We start from the raw sequence: 25,946 nt of genomic DNA, 5'->3' as shown, positions 1-25,946 counted from the left end.
ATGTTTGTGGATACATTGCTCCTTATCAGATGTCTGATAAAAATAAACAACTTTTATAAATAAGTTAAAATAGAAATCTCTATCTAGAGAATTGTGGTATCAAGGTGAGTTAGCACATTAAAAAAAAAATTGGAACCAATTTACTGATGTAAATTCTTGTACCTTTGGAATATACTAGGGAATCTTCTTACCTAACCATTGACAAAAATATAAATTTGTTTTCTGAAAAAACAAAGATCCCAGGTCTTATGGACTTTACATTCTTGCCGAAGGAGTCAGTAAGCAATTAACATAATAAAGAATATATTTAATATGTTAGAAGGTGATAAATAGCTATGAAAAAAGAAGAAGTAGGGCAAAATAAGCAAGATTGGATTGGTGGGGAGAAGGAAAGTTATAGTTGTTGTTTGGTAGTCAGAGTAGACCTCACTGAAGGTGAAGGAGCTGAATTAGTCATGGAGATATCTAGGGGAAGAGCAGTTCAGCAGAGGCAACAGCTAGTTCAAAGGCCCTGGGGCTGGCTCATGCCATGTGAGTTGGAGGAACAGCAAGAAGACCAGTGTAGCTGGAAAGAAGTGAATGAAAATGAGGGCAATAGGAGAGGAAGTTAGAGAGCTCACAAGGAGCCTAAAAATGTAGGCCACTGTAAGGGTTTTTAGGCTTTGCTTGGAGTGCAGTGAAGAGCCCTTACAAGGTTTTGAGTAGAAGAGTGATAAGATCTGTCTGAGGTTTTAGAGGATTATAGTGCCTACAGTGTTGAGAACAGGCGATAGGAAGGTAAGAGTAGAAGTAGGGAGATCAGATAGGGGGTTTGCAGTAACCCTGTAGAGAAATGATGATAGATTGACCAGGGTGATAATAGTGGGGATAAAGATGGATTGGAGATGGAGGTGATTGGAACCTGGGTATATTTTGAAAGAGAACCAATGGGATTTCATGATGTATTAAATATGGGTGTGAAAGGAAAAGAGGAGTCAAAGTGATTCCATGGATTTGGGATTGAGCAATTAGAAGATAGAGTAGCCATTGATTTATTAAGCTCATTTCTTAAAATGTATTTTGACACAGACTTCACTTAAGCACAATACCCACTGTAACACTTTTCTGGTGTAAGACTTTTTTTGAATTTTAAGTAATTTCAAACTAAATTCTAAATGTTTCAAAAGTACAACTCAATGCTGAACGTAAATAACTTGAGGAGAAAAAGATTACACTGTCTTCCAAATGAACTCTATATTCAAAGAGATCATATTCCAAAGGTATTAAGAAAGATAGACCTCTGAAGTCTTCATCCTGAAATGCAAACTTTTAAAGGCTTTATGACTGATTGTTTTATTTGGCTAAGCCAGATGGCTAAGCATAAGCCACATTTGTCTGTAGACGTTGAAAACACAGTGGTCATGGTGCCTTTGATTGGATTTTCTGGGTAGTAGGTTTGAAAGGTAGGCTTCAGCCAGCTGATTGTTCCAGAGCTGTCAGAAAAGAGTACTATAACTTGGGGCAGTGCTGCAGGAATCCATTAAAACACAGCATGCATTTCTAAGAATAAAAGAGTGGAGAGTTAAGAGGTATAGGTAAATGTTTTCAAGGGAAATCTAGAACTGTGGAAAAATAACTGAGAACAAAAAACTCAGGAAAGTGATTTAAAAATATGAAATGTACAGGGAAAGATTTTTTCCCAGTATAATTTATGAAGCTCCTCAGAGGATGGAGGTAACTAACGATTGTCAAGCCAGAAACGTGAGATCTGAGAGACACTGAAACATAAAACATTAGAAGACAAGTTCAAAATATGATCTGAATGGATTGGTCCTGGGATGAAAGTGCTATGTGCAACCAGAGTGATTTATTTAGGCATGAACAGATAGATAGGAATTTTTTTTAAGTAATAATACGGTTGTTATTTTGTTTTGTGTTTTGTTTCGTTTTTTTGTATTATCTAAGGAGAGTACCTTTCTCTTAGATACTTAAAACAGTACCCAAGGGACACCATTTTATTTATAGTGTGATCGTGAGGCTGATGTGAGGTTTAACTGAAAGAAGGAAGACATAAATTGTACAGTATTCAGGGATCGTGCTGAGACTAGAACGTAGATCTCCAACATGAAAATTTAAGATTGTTTTTAAACCAAGACCTACATTTTGAAATAGCTTTTATATCAAGACCTTAAACATACACGCGTGCACACACACACCCACAGATATATACACACACACACACACATCTGAAGAGATACTTACGCTACAATGTATGATGCACTCTGATGTTTTTCTTCTACTATATTATATTATATTTCATTTTAAACTTCTACCCTTCCCTCTGCTAGTCACAACCCACTACATGGATTTCACAGCAGCTTGCAGTTTTGAAAAAGCACTTAGGCCTGTTCCACTGTCGGACCCTCCTCCGCCTTCCCCATTCTGATATGCTGTAACCCGTGAGAGGTTGTGGAGGATGAGGTGTTACACTGAATAATGAAAGTGGGAGTGTGGTAAGGATGTGAGTCATAGTGCCATCATTACAGCAGCATGTGCTGGGAACTGGAAATGTTAGGAAATCATGGACTTACAGACCACGGCTGCATGTTAAAGCATTCACAGACAAAGGTGACTACAGGCATGGAACAGGCAAAAAAGTTGGAACTCGTGATTTCTTATCCACAGCCTGTTTAACAATAGAATTTCTGTCAAAGGTAATACATTTTTTTTTTGGATTTTAATTACTTTTATAGGATTTGTGTATGGTCATATAGTCTTGGAATGGATATGTCCTCATTTAATTATCCTTGAAAATGAATCACTTTCTTCTAACTTTAAGGAACTAGGTGACCCAGTTATTTTAGTAAACTGACTGGTTTTAAAATAAATGCAACTGTTACAGGTAAAAAATAAATTGTTACCTCTGTGTGTGGATAACAGGATTTATTAATAAAGCACATTGGATTGGGTAAATAACTTTATTCTTCTGAAACCCGTGTGACATTAAATATCAGGAATATTTTTCGGTGTTTATTTTTTTCTAATTTACTAACATGACTTTAAATCATTTTGATATTCCTTCTGTTCCTATGATCCAGCCAGGCTAAAATGAGAAAATACATTCACCCATCAGACTTGACTTTGAAAAATAATGTGGTTACTTAATATATGAATATCCTGCACTTTCACAGGAAGGCAACTTTTGTTGAATATCGTTATTCAGTTGTTAGCTTATAGTTTAAAATTTTGCTATTGCAGAGCTTCTTAAACTTGGATCTTGGCTTCATGGGCTCTGAGTCACTAGAAATTTGACTTTCTTTATATAAGCATTTAAGTATTTTGTTTTTCCTGGTGAGAAAATATGTAGCTTTTATTAGATTCTTAAAGGGAACTCAGTGACTCAAAAAAATTAACTTTTGTGCTGTGGGATCATCTTAAGCTTGTTAAGAAAATTGATATTTCTTTAGAGTATAAGAATTTATAAATGTGATACCTATATATATTCAAGTTCATATACATATAACCTTTATAATTTTTCTTGATCTGTTTTTTTTACATAATTTTATTCAATATCACTCACTTATATTGTATTAGGTTGAATTGATGAAATTACCATTCTTGTTGGTCAAAAACTGCCAGGTATTAGACATTGTATGTGATTTAATGCAATATTTTATGCCTCCTTATGTTTCAAATAGGTGCCATGTATGTAGATGATGAAATATTAAAAATATGGCTCTTTTAAACATCACTTAGTGGGCACTGCTCTGATAGAAGTAAAGAGATGAATTAAAAGAGTAAAACATCTATAACATAATTTAGAGTACTATATATATATAATACACGTTAGTTCTATGGCCATGTCAACTTTTCCTGAGAATTACTCTCCAAAAGCTGGGAAGCAAGTCTTTTTTTTTTTTTTTTTTTTTAAAGTTGATTTTTATTTGGAACAGTGTTACAAGTGCCACAGTTATGATGAACCTCATTAGTAGAAAAGTTCATCATATCACTCAAAATATTCTATTGGTAGATCTTCATAATAGAATGTTTTAAAAAGTAAAATAGCCTATTTTGTTTGTATTTTAGTAGTAAAATAACTTGAACAATATTAAAACTGCAAAATCTGACATTAAACTAAAACAAGGGAATTAGGAAAGAAAGGTCGTTTATTGAGTATCTACTGTGTGCCAGGAACTATGCAAGAAGACTTCTCAGAGGAAGTAAGAGTTAAGATGAGACCTGAAGGATTAGCAGGAATTAAGTAGTATATGGAGGGAGGGGGAAGGAAGTTCCCTGCAGAGAATATGCAGAGGCCCAGAGGTAAGAAAAGATGGAGCTGTCCAAGACTTAAGCACAGTTCATGACTGGAGAATAGGGTTCAAGGACGGAGGGAATGAGGGGAGTAGATAGAAGACTTAGAGAGGCAAGCAGGAGCCAAACAGCTGGTACAGAGCCATGTAAGCCTGTAATCCAACGGTAAGCAACTTGGATTTTATCCTCAGACGGGGAAATATTGTGGGTTTTTAAAGAGGAGACAGAAATGATCAGATTTATGTTTTAGAAAGGCTATTCTGGCTGGTTTGTGGAGAATAGATTAAAATGGATAAGATTAGATATTGGTAACAGACCAATTCAGGGGTGGTTGCAGTAATCCAGTTGAGAAGTGACCAGACTAATTGTTATGGGCCAAAGAGATGTGGACAGATTCCAGAAATATTCAAGAGATAGAATCAACAGATCTTAGTGATTAAATGAGAGCATTAGGGCAGAGAAAGAGAGCCGAGATCATGCTCAGGATTCTCACTTAGGCAACTTGGTAGTAGTCACTCTATGAAGGGGGACACACAAAGAAGAACCAATTGCAAGGATAGAAGATAATGAGTTAAGTGTTGGACATGTTAAGTTTGTGGTGTATATCTACAGTCTCATATCCAAGTACGTAAAAATATCCAACAAGCAGGTGGATATGGAATGGAAACCAGATCTGAGCTAAAAGTAGGCATTTGGATGTCATCAGTAGTTGAACCATGGGAGTGGGTGAATTTTCAGAGGAGCAGAGAGAAGGGTTGAGGGTAGGTTCATTAACATATAAAAGATGGGCTAAGGAACAGCAGCTAGTGAGACTGAAAAGGCAGGAAGAAACCCAGAATAGTGTGAAGTGTGAAAGCTAAGGGAAAAAGTATATTTTCAAGAAGGAAGAAGTTGAACAATGTCAATGATGCTTAGAGGTCTCATAAGGTACTGAGAGTGGAAGTGGACATCGTGCAACAGTTAATGAAAGAGGTTCCTTGTGGGCTTAGTGACAGCAGTTTCAGTGGAGTGATGATGTATAAAAGCCAATGATGCAAGGAATAAACAGGAGGTGAGTAAAGGGACAAAGGAAGATGAGACAACTCTTCTGAGGAGGTTAGTGTGGGGAGACGAGGGAGGATGGAAGAAACAGTCAGCAAGCCTGAGAGTAAGTAAGAGAGTAAGTACAAGAGAGAGAGAGATAAGTAGACATGAGGTTGAGATGAATTTTTGGAGGATGGGAAAGATGGCTTTAAATGCTTAAAAAACGCTCATGGTCAATTTCTTCATTGAGTACCTACTATATGCCAGGCACTGTGCCAGGCCCAGGAAGCACAAGGTTGAGCAAAAGCACATACACTCCCAGATCTCATGGAGTTTATATCATGCAGAAGTTGTTAATTATATAATTGCCTTAATAAATGTATAATTACAAAGTGAGACAAATGCTCAGAAGAGATATAATAAAGATATATGAAGAACAAAGAGTAAAGGAACCTGACTGGCTCAATGGTTTAGGAAAAGCTTTCTTGCACTGAGATTATAAGGCATTTCAGACTTGAAGGAAGCATGTGTAAACACTGTGGGGTGGGAGGGAGTATGGTATGTTTAAGAAACTAGGAGATGGCTCAAGGAATGATGAGGGTTGATATCCAGGGGCCGGCCAGACCATCCCTCTTCAAATAAGAAGGGAAGACCCACAAGAGAAAAGTTGAAGACTCAATAAAGAAATTGGAATATATCAACAGAGACAGACCTCAGAGGAGATAAAGGATTAGACTCTAAAGAATGTACTTTTCTTCCATTACAGCAGGAGAGAATGAGCAAGGAATAGATGGGGATAAAGACAAATGTGCAGGTTAAGTAAGGTAAGGTAAGGTGAGGAGGAAAGAAATTGAGAATATTCCATTTGAAGGTTCCTCTTATTTCTATTAAGCAGGATCTAGAACTAAGGGAATGTAGTGGAGCTAGAGATTCAAAGAACATGCACAAACTTTTAGGTATTGCAAAGAATGGAAGAACTAACTGGGAAAACAAAAAATAATTTTTGGGCTGAATTGTTGGAGATCATGAATTCATAGTGGCAAAAACGTGCAATGTTTTGGGAGTTTCTCTAGAAATACCCAGCAATCCAAACGTATACATGAAGAAAGCAGTTACTTTCACCTATAGTTGAGGTTTGCCGGCATGAGACAAAGGAAGGGCAGTGGGACCAGGGCGGTGGTGCACTAATAAACCAGACCTTGGAGATACGAGAGGGAGGAGTAAAGGGGGAATCTCTGATTTGTAGCTTTTGCCAATTTCCAGGTAAAATATGGCCAATTTCAAGGCACCAGTGACTTAACAAGTGGCACACAATTTGCGAATATTAAGTCACTTCTTTTGGACTGGTAGTTGCTAACCCCAGCACGCTACAGGGTCAGGAAGATGAGGCTAGTAGCAGGAGAGTGGTTGACATGATAGATAGTGGAATAGAACTAGTAGAAGAGAAAGCAAAGACAGATAGGGATTGAGAGACTGCAGGACAAGGGGGTGAGGGAGAGGTACCAAGGATTGAACTCTAAGAACACAGAGAGCGGTGGAGGGGGACACTAAATGACTTGTTGGTGATTACCCAAGAGAAATACATCTTTTCTCCAAAACCACTTATATTTTAAGGATAGTTTAGTGACATCAGAAGATAACACTGACCTGTGCTCAAAATTTTCAGTTGGTAGCTCAGGTTACTTAGTGGCAGCAAAATCAGGCCAATTGCTATTTTGCCATCTATGGCGAGTTCCTGTGATTTGCTTCTCTCTGTCCTAATGACATTACCACCATCACTACCATTTTACTCTAATCATAGAGATTTGAAATGCATTGTAGGAGGAATAAACAAAGATGGCAGAGGCAGTAAGAGTAAGGGAAATAAGAGGAAGAGGAGGGCCCTAGCAACTAAAAACAAAGTCCTGCCCTAGCATCTTCTTCTTTCACACCAAAATTGTCTTCCTAACCCATGCTAGAGAGGAGGCCATCATTGACTATATGTTACCATGGTAACTACCTGCCTCAGAAAACTCTAAGCTCTGCTCCAGCTCAGTTATCTATGTATTGTGACAGACAATTATCCACTCTCCCAAAGTGGATTAATACAATTTGATCTTGCCTCTCACAAGTCATGCTTTTAATGGGATAGAGGTAAATTCGTTTATCTAGAGATTTAATATTTTTCTCTCTCAGACCTCCATATTTGTAACCATGGATTTGAATTTAACTGTTTGAAAATAACTTTCACACTAGAGCAAAACTATAAAGAACATTTGTATTAAGAGCAATTTACCTCTAATTTCTTCATGCTGTTTGCTATTTCTTTCTGGCTATTGTTGCTATGTATAAACAAGAATGTAATCTCCCAAATAGAGGCTTTTTTTGCATTAGCAATGAGGCCACACAGAGGCTTTTGTTGACTCTGTGAATCTAAAATATGTGCCCTTATGTGCACCGTGGAAAGGGTTCATTTTTAATGGAACCACATTTCATGTTCCTTTCCTATAAAGACCTCTGCACATTGACAGCCACAATTCGGAATATTTGGTTTAGAGTGTCATAATCTTCTCCCAGACAAATGTTAATTTTGTTATAGGCTACAGTGGTGTGATAACAAACTGATAATGAAGTAGTTTTTGTTTGTTTGTTTGTTTGTTTTGCGGTACTCGGGCCTCTCACTGTTGTGGCCTCTCCCGTTGCGGAGCACAGGCTCCGGACGCACAGGCTCAGCGGCCATGGCTCACGGGCCCAGCCGCTCCGCGGCATGTGGGATCCTCGCGGACCAGGGCATGAACCTGTGTCCCCTGCATCGGCAGGCGGACTCTCAACCACTGCGCCACCAGGGAAGCCCTGAAGTAGTTTTTATATCAAAACAGTTGCTTCATTTTTCCTCTGAGGCTTCTGTTAACATTGATAACCCTCAGTGTGTCTGAGATTTGGGGCATTGTTTTCCCCCAAACAGGGATTAAACAATTTGATCTTGCCTCTCACAAATCATGCATTGTGGGAATGAGCAGAAAACACGTAAATGTTAGACATGCTCTGAAGCAGTTTATAACAGGTGGAGAAAACAGGCCAGAGCTCCGGATGCCCAGGCCTCAGGCACCCTCCACATTAAGAAAACTCTGCTTTTCTGTCTGTTCCTAATCATCTGGAATACATTTGTATCCTTTATTACTTCTGCTGTTTTCTTCTACCATCATACCTGCTTCTGCCAGTCATTTCTTTCCGTTTATTAAAGAGAAAGCCATAGAAACATTTTAAAATTAACTTGATGGGTGAACCTGGATATTGTATCATGAACTGATCTATATAAATCATTAAATTGTCCTACTCCAAAGAAAAATAAGATAAATGGATATAAAAATTGATTTTTATATGGGCATCTTTTTTTCAGAAAAAGAAATAATAAATCATAAGAATAAAGCACATGCCCTTACTTGCATCCCAAACTTGGTACAATGTCGTTAGAGCTCTCCACATACATTAACGACAAAAAAGGACACTTCAGAACTGCTGTTTCAACTAGTGGTTCCTCTCCTCTCAAACTTTATTCTTTTTCCCTGCAGCTAATTCACTCTCAGCAGTCTTCTAAAGACATAGTAAGACAAATGGTTTTGCTCTTAAGTGGGAGTTTCCATATTTCATATAACTTTCTGCTGTGTTTTGCCAATTACCTCTTATCCAGTTGTTATGATTTATGTTTATCTGTGTTGGAGAATAAAGTTAGAACTTGTCTTCATTCTTTGGAAGCAGAGGTAATAAATAATTTTCCCACAGCTATTTACAATGAGAGCCACACCTCTTTGATTTTTTTTTTTTTTTTTACTACTTGAATTCATGTTAAGATTATATTTAAATTGTGCTTCAGTTTGTGTTTGGGGATCTGATTTAGACAAGAAAATAAATGTGTTTCTCTGTGCCCCTGTTGCTGCTCACTGGAAATAATTTAACTTTTTTTAAAATTCAAATTTAATTAATTAAATTGACATTTATTTTTAATAAATTTAAACGTCTTAGGTGTTTAAAATAGGTTAGGTTAGGAAGGCTGGGCCATTGGATCTTGGGGGTATTTCAAACACTTCAGCCACAGCTATGTCAGATGCCAGTGCCTCTTCTCTGGGGCGAATGAAGTATAATCATATTATATTTACTTAGTTAGTCATATTCTTGTTTCGCAAGCTCATGTATCCATTTAGCATTTAGCTGGGAAATGACCGAGTCTAATTAGTACTCTGGAGAACTTACTTATTTTACTATTAAGCCTTTTTCTCCCCCTCCCCCCTCAACCATGAAAAATTATTTTCTTTTGAAATGGTGGAAGTAACATGTAAATGAGAATAGCAACCAAAAAAAGATAGTGAAGATTTTTAAGTGTTATTCACATATCTCCAACTGTTTGTCAAGCTTTCTGAAGCTCCGCTTAAAGACAAACAAACTGCTGAGGGGAAAATTATATTCCTTGCTGTAGTTGATAGTTGTGATTAAATGGGCACTCCCTTCTTATTGTCAATTCCTCTGGCTTGGGGACTTTTTATTGCTGCCACCTGTGGGAGGGAGCGATTTCTTTCATCTGGAATGTCTAGCCTGTTCCTTTTCTATGCCTGTAATCTATCCAAATCTCTGTAATATGTAGTTCAAATGGTCTTATCACCGTCACCATCATCATCATCATCACTAGTATCATTATTATTATGTGAGGGAATACTGGCATACAAACCACATGAAGAGGTGGTAAAGCTTCGTGTTCTGTTGTGTCACTCAGGTCAGGGGAGGCTTCAGTTACTCAGTTTGGCACAGGCTCAGTGCCTCTGTCAGTGTGTTCTGTGCAGCGTTTCATTCATCCTCTTTTCCAGGCACTGCATTACCCTCTGTTATCCCTTGCCCTTAGGGTCACTGTACTTCCTACCAGCTCTTACTACATATTGAAGTTTCTCACTAAGTTGGTTCCTAAACAGGCAGTACTTTTTTTTTTTTCCTGAGTCTCATGTCTGCCCCCAGTTTCATGTCTGTGGTAGTTTGTTAGGGCTGCTGTAATAAGTTACCACAGACTGTGTGGCTGGGAAACAGCAGAAATTTATTTTCTCACAGTTCTGGAAGCTAGAAGTTCAAGATCAAGGTATCAGCCGTTTGGTTTCTTTTGAGGCCTCTCTCCTTGTCTTGGAGATGGCAGTCTTCTCACTGCATCCTCACATGGTCATCCTGCTGCCTGTGTTATCTGTGTCTAATCTCCTCTTCTTATAAGGATACCAGTACTGGGAGTTAGGGCTTCAACATATAAATTCTGGGGACATACAGTTCAGCTCATAGCAATGTCTTTCTCATAGTCAACAGAATGCTAGTTTCAACCCAATTTCTCTGAAAACATTCTCTTCTGAACATGAATCTTTCTTGGCAGCCCTGAACTGTGTCTCCAACATCTGATAACATATGACAGTTTCCTGTGTTTGTCAGCCTACCCATTTTCTCCTAAACTCTCAGATTTTCTAAAATAGCCTATTTTTCTTCACAATTCCACCCTTCACTTCCATCAGCCCACTTGGCTGGCATGGCATTTCCTCTGGCATGCATGTTAGCTTGTTGTAAGTTCTAACTTATATACCCTGCTCTGGTATGATCTAAATGCATTAACTTCCTTATAATCCTGTCTATCTATTGTATCATATCTTAAACAATGATAACCTCCCTGATTCCCCTTTTTTCCTAAAAGAGAGGCAGTGAGTTGTGCAAGGAAATAAGTTATGTCTTAGCAGGATGTCCAGTGAGAAAAGAAAATCTATATTCTATTGTAATAGAATGAGTATTTTAAGCAACAACATAATTTGGATACTGTATAGAACCAAAGGACTTAGTTTATATTCTAAAATTATTTGCATAAAACCTTTTATTCTAAACTATTTCATCAAATTTTAGGATGGCCACTGTTTAAGAAGCCAGATTGTAGACATTGCACCTGTGAGGGAAAATTTTTGAAAAAAAAAAATTGTTTGACATGGTAGGATCTTCTTAGAACCTTCAGAATTCATAGTGGGAGGCCCCTGACATTGCTTGTCTGGACTGCTATAGCTGCCTCAGACTAACTAACTCGTCTCTCTGGCTTAAGTTTTTGTCTTCTGGAGTTTCCTCTACTCACTACCACCAGAGTTTTCTGCCCGGAGAACCAACCTCCTTGTGCTACTCCTCATTCAGAGAGCACTGCTAGCTCCCTGTTACCTGTGGGGTAAACCCCACAGCCTTCTCAGCTTAGCACACATCCCCATTTTTCACATCAATGTGCCGTGCCCTTTCCTGGCCTCGCTCGTCACATCTTGCGCCTTCTACCTGGAACTCTTACTCACCATCCCGAGAAAGTTACTTAATTTCCTTGAGTATGAGTTTTCTCATCATGAAGTGAGGCTAATACCTACTGCACAAGGATGTTGTAAGAATTAAGAAAGCTAAACATGTGTGAAGCACTGGCTAAATTATTTATCAATTCCTTTTTTTTTTAAAGATTTTTTTTGATGTGGACCATTCTTTAAAGTCTTTATTGAATTTGTTACAGTAGTGCTTCTGTTCTGTTTTGGTTTTTTGGCTGCGAGGCATGTGGGGTCTTAGCTCCCTGACCAGGAGTGGAACCTGCACCCCCTGTCTTGGAAGGGGAAGTCTTAACCACTGGGATGCCAGGGAAGTCCCATCAATTCCTTTTGCAGTTATGGGGTCAAGCAAACCCCTATTCATCCTTTAAGACCCAGAACAGACACCACTTCCTCTGGGAACCTAGGCTGTTATTTATTCTAATTCTGGCAATTCCTCCACTAGAGCACCACAGTTGGAGTTAAGAATGTGGTTTTCTGAAGCCATGTTGTTAGAGTTAAACCTTGGCTTCTCTATTTATTACCTGTGTGATATCTGGCAAGTTACCTGTATCTCAGTTATCTCTTCTGTAAAATGAGGATTACATTGTTGATACAATAGGATTACTGTGAGGATTAAGTGGGATAATATATGTAAGAAACTTAGCAAATGCTGTGCATCATTAGTATACAAAAAAATGTTTGTCATTATTACCGTAATCGTTTTGAGTCAGTTTCTGTCATTGTGAGTTCCTCAAGAGTTTGTCTCTACCTTGCTCTTCTCTAGATGCCTTGGGCCTGGTCCAACCCCTAGCATAATAGCTGGATCAAAGAAGTCACTCATTAAATATTTATTCAGCTAACATATTCATTTTTTTTTCCTTTTTTTTTTTTTTTTTGTCCTATTCATTTAGGTTGAGGAGTGTTGGGCTTTAAATCCTCTCTGAAAATACTTCTGGAAATAAACAGAAAAATCCTCATGTATCTCACTGAATAGTATTCCAGGTTTCTTCCTATAGAAAAGTGAAGTATCTGAGTTTTTTAGTCTGAGTTCAGCTTTAAGAAGGGTGTCTATCATATTGTGTAGATTACAGGGATCATGAAATATAAACTTGTGAATTTTCCATCTTTCAAGACCTTTAAGACTTGGATAGAAGGTCAGCTTTCTTCCTCGATGCTTGGGTAACCAGATGCCCTTTCTTATCTTTAACTATTTGATTTTTCAGATTATTTAATGATTTTAGAATTCTAAAAGTTTTTTCAAGTCTTACTTGCATAAACCTCTTGGTTGTCTATGGTAAAAATAACTGTTGAAAGAACTGAAGCTAAGATGTATATGCCACATCCTTTTAAAATAGGGTAGACATGGGACTTTCCTGGTGGTCCAGTGGTTAAGATTCCCAGCTTCCACTGCCGGGGGTGCGGGTCTGGTCCCTGGTCGAGGAACTAAGATCCCACAGACCATGCGACCAAAACATAAATAAGATAAAATAAAATACCAAATTAGTAGAGTTTATAATCAAAAGACTGCTAATACAGATCCCAAATGACAGACTAGTCTGTTCCTTCTTTATGTATGATGAAGTTATAATCACGTTTTATATTTTCTGTGACATTCTCTTTATGTATCTCATAATTATCAGTTATATTTTATTCTTCAGTTATATTTTATTCTTCTTTATTCTTCAGTTTATTTTAAACTGAAATCAAGGAATGTCAACAATATATCTGCCTATTTGTGCTTGCATACTGTATCAGTTATCTATTGCTGAGTAGCAAACCATCCCAAAACTTTCTGGCTTACAACAACAATATTTCTGACAGTTCTGTGAGTCAGCTGGGTAGTTCTGCTGTTATCTCTGGATTCATTCAGCTGGTGGGGCAGCTCAGGGTAGGATTTGCCTTTCCACATGTTTTTTCATCCTTGGCTGCTTCTCAGCCTTGTGGTCTCAGGTTTCCAAGGAGGCAAGACCCAATGGCATAAGCACTTATCAAGCTTCTGCTTGTGTTACATTTGTCATTGTCACATTGACCAAAGCAAATTACATGGAGAGTCAATGTTAGAGTGGATATACAGGGAAAATGATGCCAGGAGACATGATTGATTAGGAGCCTTTCCTGTAACAATCTACCACACACATGCATGGCAAATTTATGTTTCAGTACATAAAAACAAACAAACAACCCCCCACATTAACTTAGTTTCTGATGAGAGGGCTGAGAGTTTGATGTGGAAAGGAGACTTCCTTTCCATTTAATATATTTACTTTCATTTATTAATACTTTTTATTTAATAATATCCTTTTATACAGTTTCTTTTACTGGTATTGCTTCTTCAATTGACCAAAAAAAAAAAACCAAAACTTTTTTCACAATGCAAGTGAGTGAGTAAACCATCCTCAGTTTGGGTTCCCTGATAGCAGAAGCAATAGTTGCTTATGAATTCTTAATAAAACATGAGAAGAGGTACTCTGATTACAAAGAAAATCCAGCCTGTGATACTGATTTTTATCATACATGAGAAAGTTAGGTTTCCAGAGTTCAGAGGAAACAAAATTTTTAAGGTTTTCTACCTCATACCTATCAAGAATTTATAGGGGATTTGAAATAAATATTATTTAACTGTTTTATTTTCAAAATATTTTGGTTTATTTCCATTGTGCTATGTGTTTTCTATCAAACATTTTTTTTTTTTTTTTTTTGCGGTAGGCGGGCCTCTCACTGTTGTGGCCTCTCCCGTTGCGGAGCACAGGCTCCGGACGCGCAGGCTCAGCGGCCATGGCTCACGGGCCCAGCTGCTCCGCGGCACATGGGATCTTCCCAGACCGGGACACGAACCCCTGTCCCCTGCATCGGCAGGCAGACTGTCAACCACTGTGCCACCAGGGAAGTCCTTATCAAACATTATTGATTAAAAAGGTTCAGATGACATAAATCACTGGGGGAAGTGAAGAATACATTTGCCAAAATGAACACCTTCTTAACACAATAGTACATAAGAATATTGCAATCAAAGATTTAGAGACAAATCTGAATCCCCTAAAGTACCTACTTTTCTGGCCAAAGTAGAGCAGCAGCTGACCTTTAGATTCACATATTCTGGTTAGGAAGTTAAGGTTGACTATTGAAATTGATTTCTCAAGATAAATGTCCCACATTTTTTTTTTCTGATAGGATGAGTTCACCCTCTTTTAAAGAAAGGACAGTCTGACACTGAGCAATGAAAATATGGTAGAAACAAATGAAAGTTTGCCACAAGATACCAACCTAGCTATTCAATGCTTTGCTGTAGGCAGACTCTTTCTTAGCACCTAGTTCATCTGTTTTTGTTTTAAATCACCTCAGGGTTCAGCTGTAGTCATTTTATCCCAACAGGTGTAACTTTAGACTCTTAATGTGGGTGATGTAGTTAAACTCATCTTAATGTAAATTTTTCATGGTGGGCCATGTGTAGATGGTCTCAGGGGTAACTTAAAAAGAACTAGTTTCACAGCTAGAGAAAAGGGTAAAACTTTATTTCTTATAAAATAATCAGACCTTTAGTCAGTGTAGTATCACAAAATCCAAACTGTAATGACTTTGTTTTAAATGGATCCAGGATCTGGGGAGTGGGGAATGGATACCAGAGAGGAGATTGTATAATATGTTCTCAGTATTGTGAGGGAAATGCCATTGAAAAAATGAAGGAAGACAAAAGAAAATGAGGAAACTACTTTCCCCCATTAGGATCCACGAGTAGAGTACAGCGTTTGTCAGGAAAACTGCCGTATGAGACAGAACTTGCCTTTAATTCCCAGAGATATTTGCTGCTGTCAAAAGGTGCACAACTTAATCTTGCCTACTGGCTGATGTTCCCAACTATTTTCTATTAACTGAGCCCAAAATCAGATCCAAAGACACTTCCCCACAGCGAGTAGGTGGATGGCTCGAATGAACTAAGTGCTCCGAGCATGTGGCACAGGGAAATGGCAGGCCTATCTCAGTCTCTCTCCAGCAGCCCCTTCTCTCCAGCCACTGTGTCAGTAGTGTCTGTGTGCTGGCCCTGGGCACCCACGCAGCCCACTACTCCCTGTGTCCCTTGCGGATGTCCCTGTGTGCTCCTGCCTCTTGCCGGCACGTCTGCAACCCAATTCCCTTTCTACAGCTTGCTGCTCCTACTTATTTTCCCTGTCTGATTCTGTGTAACTTTCTTTTTTTCTTTGATGAGACCATTGATTATCATTAGCTTTGTAATGATAACAGGCACAACAATTACATCTTGCTTCCTTGGATGACTGGCATGTTTGTCATTTAATCATCACCTTAACATCACCAAGTACTCTTACTGACCTGATTGTACAGATCAGAGAAAACAGGCACAGAATGTTTAAATCTCCAACAAAAGTCACTTGGTTAGTAAGTGGCAGATAAGAAATTTGATTCCAGGCAGTCTGGTTCCAGAGTCTGTGCTTTACTTCCTCTTGTATACAATTTTTTGTATTAATCTTACACTATACTACATAATTTTTGAAGGCAGTCAATTTAAATGTTGTTTAATAGTGCCAGTATTTATTGGTCACTTACAGGGTTTAAGACTACTGTGACTCAATATGATTACATTACATTGCATCTGTTCATTCTTTTGCTTAATAAGTATTTAAAATTTCTTGTGCACCTACTGTGTCCTAGTCCTGCACTAGGCTTTCTATTCAGTAATAATCACAACAGACAGGATTCCTGTCCTCCTGAAGCTTACAGAGTAATGGAAGGGGCAGATAACACAAAGTATAATCAAAAGCTGTAATAAAGGTTGCAAAAGGAAAGAAGTTTGTTACAAGAGAGAAAATAGTTAGAATCTAATTTAGATTGAGGAATGAGGATCAAGGAAAACTTGTGACATTTTAAGCTGAAGCTCTAAAGGATTAACAGAAGCTAACCAGCTGGAGAGGAGTAGTAAACTGTGCTATAGAAGATCTTTTGTTTCTGGCAAAACAGTGGACTAAATGTCGGTATAAACTCTTCTGGTACAGAACATCTAAAACTTCTAGATAAAATAATTAAAAAATATATATATATATATATCTTTTTTTGGGGTACGCCGGCCTCTCACTGCTGTGGCCTCTCCTGTTGCAGAGCACAGGGTCCAGACGCACAGGCTCAGCAGCCATGGCTCACGGGCCTAGCCGCTCTGCGGCATGTGGGATCTTCCCGGACCGGGACATGAACCTGCGCCCCCTGCATCGGCAGGTGGACTCCCAACCACTGTGTCACCAGGGGAGCCCCCTAAAATATATTTTTAAATGTGTGGCTGAGTGAGTGAGACAATAAGGAAGAATTTTAGGAGCCAGAAATTATGTGAAAACCTGAATTCTGAAATACAAGTAAATTCTAAACCTATATTTTGTTCTTTGGGTGTTTACTGATCTCTGGTGGCCTATATCTTGGCCTTTACCAGGCCTTGTGCAGAAGACAAAGACAAATCTGGGACTTCTGAAAGGCTTCTGTTTGATAGGTGAGCTAGAGGGAAAAGCCCAGCCACTCCATATACCTCGTCTTCCCAGAGGGAGACAGTTGGGATAATCACCTATCTTGGCTTTGGTGCTTGAGTGAGTGAGAGTCATATACATCAATCACATTCTTCTATATGAAAAGATCTTTCATGGTAAAAAGAAAATGAATTTCATTATTAAAAACAAAAACAAAAAACATTTTCTGGACAGAGGAAATGCTATGTGGGAAGGGAAAAAGGCATTTGACCTTTACAAAAAACTAAAATAGCTGGTATAGATTGAGCAAAATAAGTGCTGACAAATGAGGTTGGAGATGAAACCGGGAACCAGATCCTTGCAGGTCCTCAAAGGCTTTGGCTAGGATTTTAGATTTTATCCGAAGTACAATGCAAATCTTTTTGAAGCGTTTTCAAGAGATTATCTGATTTATGTAAGAAAGAATAGATTAGAGAAAATATAAAAGTAGAGAGTTACTCTCAAGATAGAAGCAGAGAGAAAACTACGGCAGTAATACAGGTGAGGAGTAGATTTGGCTGGATTAGGGGCAATTGGAAGACATTAATGGATTCAAGATATATTTTGAAAGTAAAACCTGTTGATGGATTGGATGGGGGTTTGAGAATGAGTAGAATATAAAGGGCTATCCCCAAGCATCTGGCCTGAATAACTGGTTGTCCAGAGGTCTTCCTCTGAGTTGAGGAAGTCAGGAGGAGATAGGGAGAGGGAAGATCATGAGTTTGGTTTTAGAGATGTTGAGTTTTAGAAATGCTAAGTTTGACAAGTAAGAAATGCAAGTGGAGACAGAACCACAATTCGATGTAATAGAACTAAAGGTATTTAAAATATATTTATATAGTCAAACTCATATTTGAATAAGCCAGTGTGTAATGATAATGGAAATTTACCTTTTACAGGCAATCCGTTTTATAGTAAATTTACTTGAGAGGCAAATTTGTTAAGTAGTAGAATTTTATTGTAATAAATACCCATTTAAATTCACATCCCTAGGATGCAAGAACTGGATATATTTGCAGATGAAGTATAATATTCTGGGAAAGACACTATCAGAAATTGGCTAATTGTTCAACAAACCTATTTTCCTTTCTTCCTGCTGATACAGCTTGAACTACATTTCCCAGCCTCCTCTGCAATTAAGTATAGTCATCTTATTGAGTTTGGGCAGAGGAATGAGAGTTCAAGTGATGTACATTTATTCCTTTGGTTTGGCTGTTTAAAACAAACAAACAAACAAAATTCCCATATAGCTTCCATGCTTTCTGTCTACCCTTTTGCCAACTAGATGACCTCAAAGTGACCTTGGAAACCACATACTGAAGGTGATAGAATCTCCATCAGTCAGAGTTCCTAAATGACTACAGAGTTCAGAAACCCCCAACTCCACCCTCGTGCTAGCTGAACTTTGCATGAACTAAAAATACACTGTTTTTATTTTAAATCACCAAGACTCTGTGATTTAACAGATTCAGTAGTTTGCATCATATTAAAAGAATATGTTGATTTTCTTTCAAGGTGATACCAAGGACCTAATTTCATGTCCATTCACTTTTTTCCCCATTTTTCTTCCATGCATGTTTGCTGTCATATATAACCAGGCAATTCGAGTAGGTTAGGATGTTAGGAGGTTTATATAGGGAGTGAGGGAATTTGAGATGCTTGAGGTATGAGAGAGGAGCTGAAGGATATAATTGCCTCCTATTCTCCATGTAACCATATAACCATCACTCCTCCTCTGTCTGGCTGCATAATTCATTTCAAAGATTTATACTCCTGCAGCCACTTCTTCCCACCTGTTGATAGCACCCTCATTGCAAAACAGAGTTGATGAAGACCATGCTCACCTCTCCCTTGCCTTGTTTGACATTCACATAATCAAATTTACACACTAGGATGCAAAATAATCATAAAATTAAAACTTTTTTTTCCTTTATACATCTGATAATAGACGCCACAGGGTCTCTCATGGTAAACACTTTGGGGAGAGATGCAAAATATATCAGAAGTTGTGTACATCTCTCATAGGACATGTTGAAATCAGAACATCCCCCTCTGAATCTTTGGCCATTGGATTAGCCAGTTAAACATTCTCTTACACCATTTTCTTATAATTTATTTACCAGTCTATTTGCCTTGCTGGACCTTTAGGACTCCTTCCCTCGAGAGAAGGTAGGAGGTAAATTCAGTTCCATGTACTAAATATCCAACATAATTCCTGGCTTCTTGGTATTGTAAGTGCTTAGTAATTCCTTGGTTAAAAACCAAATGAATGATGAAAGTAGTATGGTTTGTATCTGGCTGATGGGAGAAGTGTTCCTAGTAGTGTGCAGTATATGGATTATTTGCTGCAGAGAATTTCTTTTTAACCACATCAGTGATGTGCCTTTAAGGTATGGGTCAATCAGCAATTCCACTACTGGGCATATATCCAGAGAAAACCATAATTCACACAGACACGTGCACCCCAGTGTTCATAGCGGCACTATTTACAATAGCCAGGATGTGGAAGCAACCTAAATGTCCATCAACAGAGGAGTGGATAAAGAAGATGTGGTACATATATACAATGGAATATTATTCATCCATAAAAAGGAGCGAAATTAGGTCATTTGTAGAGACGTGGATGGACCTATAGAGTGTCATACAGAGTAAAATAAGTCAAAAAGAGAAAAACAAATATCGTATATTAACACGTATATGTGGAATCTAGAAAAATGGTATAGATGATCTTATTTGCAAAGCGGAAATAGAGACACAGGCATAGAAGACACATGTATGGATACCAAGGGGGAAGTGGGGGCTGGGAGGAGTTGGGAGATTGGGATCGGCACATATACACTATAGATACTATGTATAAAATAGATAACTATTGAGAACATACTGTATAGCACATGAACTCTACTTAATGCACTGTGGTGACCTAAATGGGAAGGAAACCCAAAAAAGAGGGGCTATATATATATATATGTATAGCTGATTCATTTTGCTGTACAGTAGAAACTAACACAACATTGTAAAGCAACTATACTCCAATAAAAATTAATTTTTAAAATAGATATGGTCCATTATCTGGCAATTGAAAGTATTTTTATGAAAAACATTGTTATTATAATCTTTGTTGTATAAGGAATTTATCAAAATTTTCGTCCCCTTTGATGACTATATATTCAATTTGTGTGCTCTAAAAAAACTATCACATCATACAGTTGACAGAGTTTATAATTTTGCAAGAATTAGGCAAATTGCACACATAGGGACAAGTTGGGCACATGCCCCTACAGGAGATTTAAAGGAATGCATTGTAACCCTGTTGGTAATTGCCTTCTCTTCAGTTCCAGTGGCATATGGCTAGGCTTGGGTAAACAGATGTTTGTACCAAATCAGGCACTTACTGTCTCAGCTCAGGTGTTAGGCCAGGCTGAAATTTACAGCTCTGCCCTACTTGAAATTCTAAAGTCGTAGCAGTTTATTCTCTGAATACAGTGTACCTCTAATCTAGAATATGGCATTGTTGGCTTCTGGAATTATTTTCTTTCCCAGTCTGTAAGATGATAATAAAACCTGTTCTCATAGGGATCATGATAAGCAAAGTGAAATTCAGTTCTGAATTGTAAGTGAAATAAAAAGCTTTCATCTATATGGTCTTAGATGACAGAAATATGATTACAAGTAAACCCCAATTTCTTCTAGGCACGCTAGTGCCTAACCATAGTGAATGGATAGTTCCTTTACAGAAGTCGGGATATTGATAACTTCAGTTCCTTAGAATACTAGCAGTAGGTACTATTTGATATAACTCTTTCCAGGGAATTACTAGCTGGCTGGACTAAATTCCCATGCCTTTTGTGGTATAGTATACGGACTTTTATCTTGGTAGTGATTACATTTTTTTTTTTTTTTTTTGCTGTACGCGGGCCTCTCACTGTTGTGGCCTCTCCCGCTGCGGAGCACAGGCTCCGGACACGCAGGCTCAGCGGCCACGGCTCACGGGCCCAGCCGCTCCGCGGCATGTGGGATCTTCCAGGGCCGGGGCACGAACCTGTGTCCCCTGCATTGGCAGGCGGACTCTCAAACACTGTGCCACCAGGGAAGCCCTTAGTGGTTACGTTTAAGTATAAAAGAAAAGCTTTTTTTTTTTTTCATAGAGAACCTTGGGAAAAATGCATGATTTTATGTATCAGAACTGAGGAAAGCTTAACTACTGTAATAGGAGTATCTGTATACCCACAGTCCTTTTCTAAGGGCTCCTACCTGTAGCCTCTTCCTGAAGATATCAGCTCTACAGTGCGTATAGGTGGCCATGTTCTGTATTGCTTGACCATACCACCTACATTTGACCTAAAGCAGGCAGAAAAAAAAAAATGTTTAAGCAGTCAGGCTGTTTGGAAAAGACCTAGCACCTGTGCCTTACCTAACTGATGATGGTGACATAGTAGGCTGATCAGATCCTCTCTTAGGAAAGTTTGAAGTAGAGAGAATTATTTGGTAGGAACAGAAGTCAAATGCTTAACCAGAAAAAAGGCAGACAGAGATGACATGAATCAGTAGAAGCCATGAGTAAGCAAGAGTGATGAGTAAGTAAAAGCTAGGTCATAAAATTTTTAAAAATTGTGTGTGGGCGAGATACAAAGATTTTACTTAATATCTGTAGGGGAGGAGCATGATCAACAAATTATTGTTGCCAAAGGCACAAGGAACTAAACAATTCATTACACATCTTTCTCATCCTGGGCAACTTGCAGTTCTCAGTCTATGTTCCTGTATTTCTCATGAGGCCTGGTTAAGCTGCTTTCCATGGATTACTATGAGGCCTAGCCACATGGCATACCTTTGTTCCAGAGTTTCACTGGAATCCTTGCAATAACGTTCCCACTTGTACTCCTCTCACACACCCTCATGTACAGCCACACACAGTGACTTGAGATAATTGATTCTCTATTCTTTGTAGCCAAAGGATCCTAAATGACGCAACTGCTCTACAAGTTCAACTTTTATTACTTTGGCTCTGCAGCCAAGGCAAGGACTGATGAACAATAGCAGTTTGTTTTGTTTTGTTTTTTAACATCTTTACTGGAGTATAATTGCTTTACAGTGGTGTGTTAGTTTCTGCTGTACAACAAAGTGAATTAGCTATACGTATACATATATCCCCATATCTCCTCCCTCTTGCGTCTCCCTCCCTCCCACCCTCTCTATCCCACCCCTCTAGGTGGTCACAAAGCACCGAGCTGATCTCCCTGTGCTATGCAGCTACTTCCCACTAGCTACCTATTTTACATTTGGTAGTGTATATATGTCCATGCCACTTTCACTTTGTCCCAGCTTACCCTTACAATAGCAGTTTTGTGTCCACCTGAAGAGGGTACAGACTTTAAACAGAAAAGGCAACTTAAAGATGATGTGATATAGGGAGGGACCAGAGAAAGATGGGTAATGCTAACGACAAAACATGGCATTTGAGGAGCCTACATGGAAATGTGCATTAACAAAATAATGTAAGAATAATATTTCTTCTTTTCCCCCACTACAGTATGAGTTCTTAAGGCATTCATCGCGGTATGCATCTCCAATGCCAAGAAGAGGGCTTTGCACATAGCAGGTGAAACACAAAATTGAGCACCTAATGTGGCCCAGCTATCAGTTTGTCTTAAAGTTTAGTATCTGCTTTGAATTGACTGGTAAAAAAATATACTTTCAGGCAGACTAAACTGAACTGAACTGAAGAGAGAGACATGAGTGAGAGATGAGAGTAGAATTCCCAGAAGCTTCTGGGAGAGGTAGAGATAGATAGTGTAGGATAGCCTAGAAACCATGGAAGGAATTTCAAAGAGCCGGATAAGAAACTGCCTTCCTCATTCATAGGACTAAGGACCAGAACATGCTGTTATCAGGAACATCTGCAGAGCACAGTACAGCAAAGCCTTTCACCAGAGAACATGATGTAAGGCATAGACAGTGGAGAACTGGCAAAAAACCAATTCTAGATTGTAGTTTTTAAATGGCAGAACAAATGTCATGGCATCCAACTGCACTAGGAGAACAAAAAGAAGAAACACGACCCCATCTTCAAGGAAAGTAGGAGGCGTGTACAACCCCACGCCACAATATGTGATAAAGAACAAATAAATGCAGTTGAAGAAAGATACCCACAGCTGCAGATCCCAGATGAAGTTGAAAGAACTCTCTGAGGGACAAAACCAGTAATGCCCAGTTTAGACTAACAGGACGAGATGTATGGGCTGACAGCAGGAGCTTCCTTGGGCATGAAGAAGCAGGGTAATGGGTTCAATGAAGAATCACACAGACAAGGCTGAAAACATGAACAAAACCTTACTGGGAAAACACAAACAAAAATGTAGGGATCGCATCTTTAATATAAGACAGCAGTAGATTTAGAGGAGAAAGCTTTTTTTTTTTAAATTTATGTATTTATTTTTGGTTGTGTTGGGTCTTTGTTGCTGAGCACAGGCTTTCTCTAGTTGTGGTGAGCGGGGGCTACTCTTGGTTGCAGTGCTCAGGCTTCTCATTGTGGTGGCTTCTCTTGTTGTGGAGCACAGGCTCTAGGCACGTGGGCTTCGGTAGTTGTGGCTCACGGGCTCAGTAGTTGTGGCTTGCAGGCTCTGGAGTGCAGGCTCAGTAGTTGTGGTGCACGGACTTAGTTGCTCCGTGGCATGTGAGATCTTCCTGGACCAGGGCTCGAACCCATGTCCCTTGCATTGGCAGGCGGATTCTTAACCACTGCGCCACCAGTGAAGTCCCGAGGAGAAAGCTTTAAATAAGGCAAAGAAAGATGATTCATAACAGCAATATACTACTGGTCACCTATAAAACAGAAACTACAGGAAATGTGAAAAGAAATAGTTACATGATAGTGGTAGGAAATGTTAATTCACTCATCTTAGTTCATAAGAGACCATGTGGACAAAAAACAAGAAAAAGAAAACCTGAATAAAAATAATGAATGAACTAACTATTTGATATTTGTCACTCTGTGTCCTGAAAGCTAAGAATAGACCTTTTTAAATGCTGAATAAAAACAAAATAGACCATAAAGAATATGTCAGTGAATTCCAAAAGGCAAAATGAATACATATAGCATTGTCTAATCACATTACAGTAAAACTAGAAATTAAGAAAATAAATAGAAAAAAATTGTATTATCACCTGAACATTTTTAAAAAGTTTTTAAACAACTCTTGCATCATAGAGGAAACCAAACAGGTTATAGAAAATCTAGGGGGAAAAGCACTACATGTCAGAACCTATGGGATAGCAAAAAGTAGAATTCAGAAGCACCTATCTTGATGGAGAAAGAAAATAACTGAATTAAATATCTAACTCAAAAAGTTAGAAAAATAATCAATAAAACAAACATTAGAAAGCAGAAAGTTGGAATAACAATAAAAGTTAATGAATTGGAAAAAGAAAATTAATCAGACTAATAAATAAAAGCTGGTTCTTTTTTTAAAAAAATCAATTAAATAGATAAATCTGTAGCTAACCTAATAAAATTGAAACTTGGGTGAGGAAGAGAACACAGAATGAGAAATAATAGTGGGGAAATGATAGAAACAGAAAAGAATAAAATAATTATAAGAAAATATTTTGCTCAGTACTATGCAAATTAATTTGAGAACCTGGAAGGAATGGATGCTTTTCTAGGAAAACAGAAATGATCAATACTAATCTCAGATAATTAGAAAATCTAAACTGACAATTTATCACAGAATAACTTCCCCCCAGACCCTCAGGGGAAGCCTGAGTGAGGCCCGGGTGATGTAGCAGAGGAATGCTAATAACCTTTCAGGACCAGATCATATCAGTCCTTCCAAATATATGTGCTTTACCTAACATGGAGATTTCCCACAGGAGACATAAGAAACTAGTAAACAGTTGTTCTTGGGGAGTGGAACTGGGACTAAAGGACAACATTAGAAGGAAGTCTTATTTTTTACTAATATCTTTTGTACCTTTACTATTTTATACCATTTGCATATGTTGCTTATTCAAGTGTGAGGAATTTAGAATACCTTTGTTTCACACTTGGACAAGTACATGACACCATTTGGCTTTTGTTATTTTGTTTTGTTTACCTTAATTTTTTGGTAGGTAGAATTTCTTAAATGCCCTTCGAAGATGTCCCAGACTAATTCCTGGAACCTGAGAATATGATGAGGTATGACTTATCTGATTATATGTCACAGTTGACCATAAAATAGGAGTATTATCCTGGATTTTCTGAGTGGGCATGATCTAATCATATGAGCCTAAATGCAGAGAGCTTTCTTTGGCTGATGGCAGAAGGGAAGTCAAGGAGGGAGGAAGTATGAGAGGGACTCCATGCACAACTGCTGCTTTGAAGATGGAGGGGGCCACGGGAGGAGGAAGGCGGGCAGCTATGAGGAGCTGAGGGTACTGCTCCCCACCCCCAGGGATGGCTGGCAAGGAAACTGGACCTCATCCATACAACCACAAGGAACTACATTCTGCCAACAACCTGAAAGAGCTCGCAGGTGGATTCTTCCCCAGAGCTTTGAGATAAGAGGCCAGCCCAGCAGATATCTTGATTTCAAGCCTTATGAGAACCTGGGCAAAGCCCAGCAGAACCCACCCGGACTTCTGACCTTCAGAGTTGTGAGATAATAAATGGCTGTGGCGGGGCTTCCCTGGTGGCGCAGTGGTTGAGAGTCCGCCTGCCGATGCAGGAGACACGGGTTCGCACCCCAGTCCGGGAAGATCCCACGTGCCGCGGAGCGGCTGGGCCCGTGAGCCATGGCCGCTGAGCCTGCGCGTCCGGAGCCTGTGCTCCGCA

General features: G+C 38.7%; 1 protein-coding gene across 4 annotated transcripts in view; it reads left to right on the top strand.

Annotated features, from left to right (window-relative positions):
* Positions 1 to 25,946, top strand: part of RABGAP1L (RAB GTPase activating protein 1 like) — a 689,539-nt gene that overhangs the window by 551,733 nt on the left and 111,860 nt on the right. The window lies entirely within an intron of this gene.

This window comes from Mesoplodon mirus, assembly GCF_964341445.2.
Source record: "Mesoplodon mirus genome assembly, chromosome: 3".
Lineage (NCBI taxonomy): Eukaryota > Metazoa > Chordata > Mammalia > Artiodactyla > Ziphiidae > Mesoplodon > Mesoplodon mirus.
The sequence above is the reverse complement of the archived record's forward strand: the minus strand, read 5'-3'. Positions and strand labels throughout refer to the sequence as shown.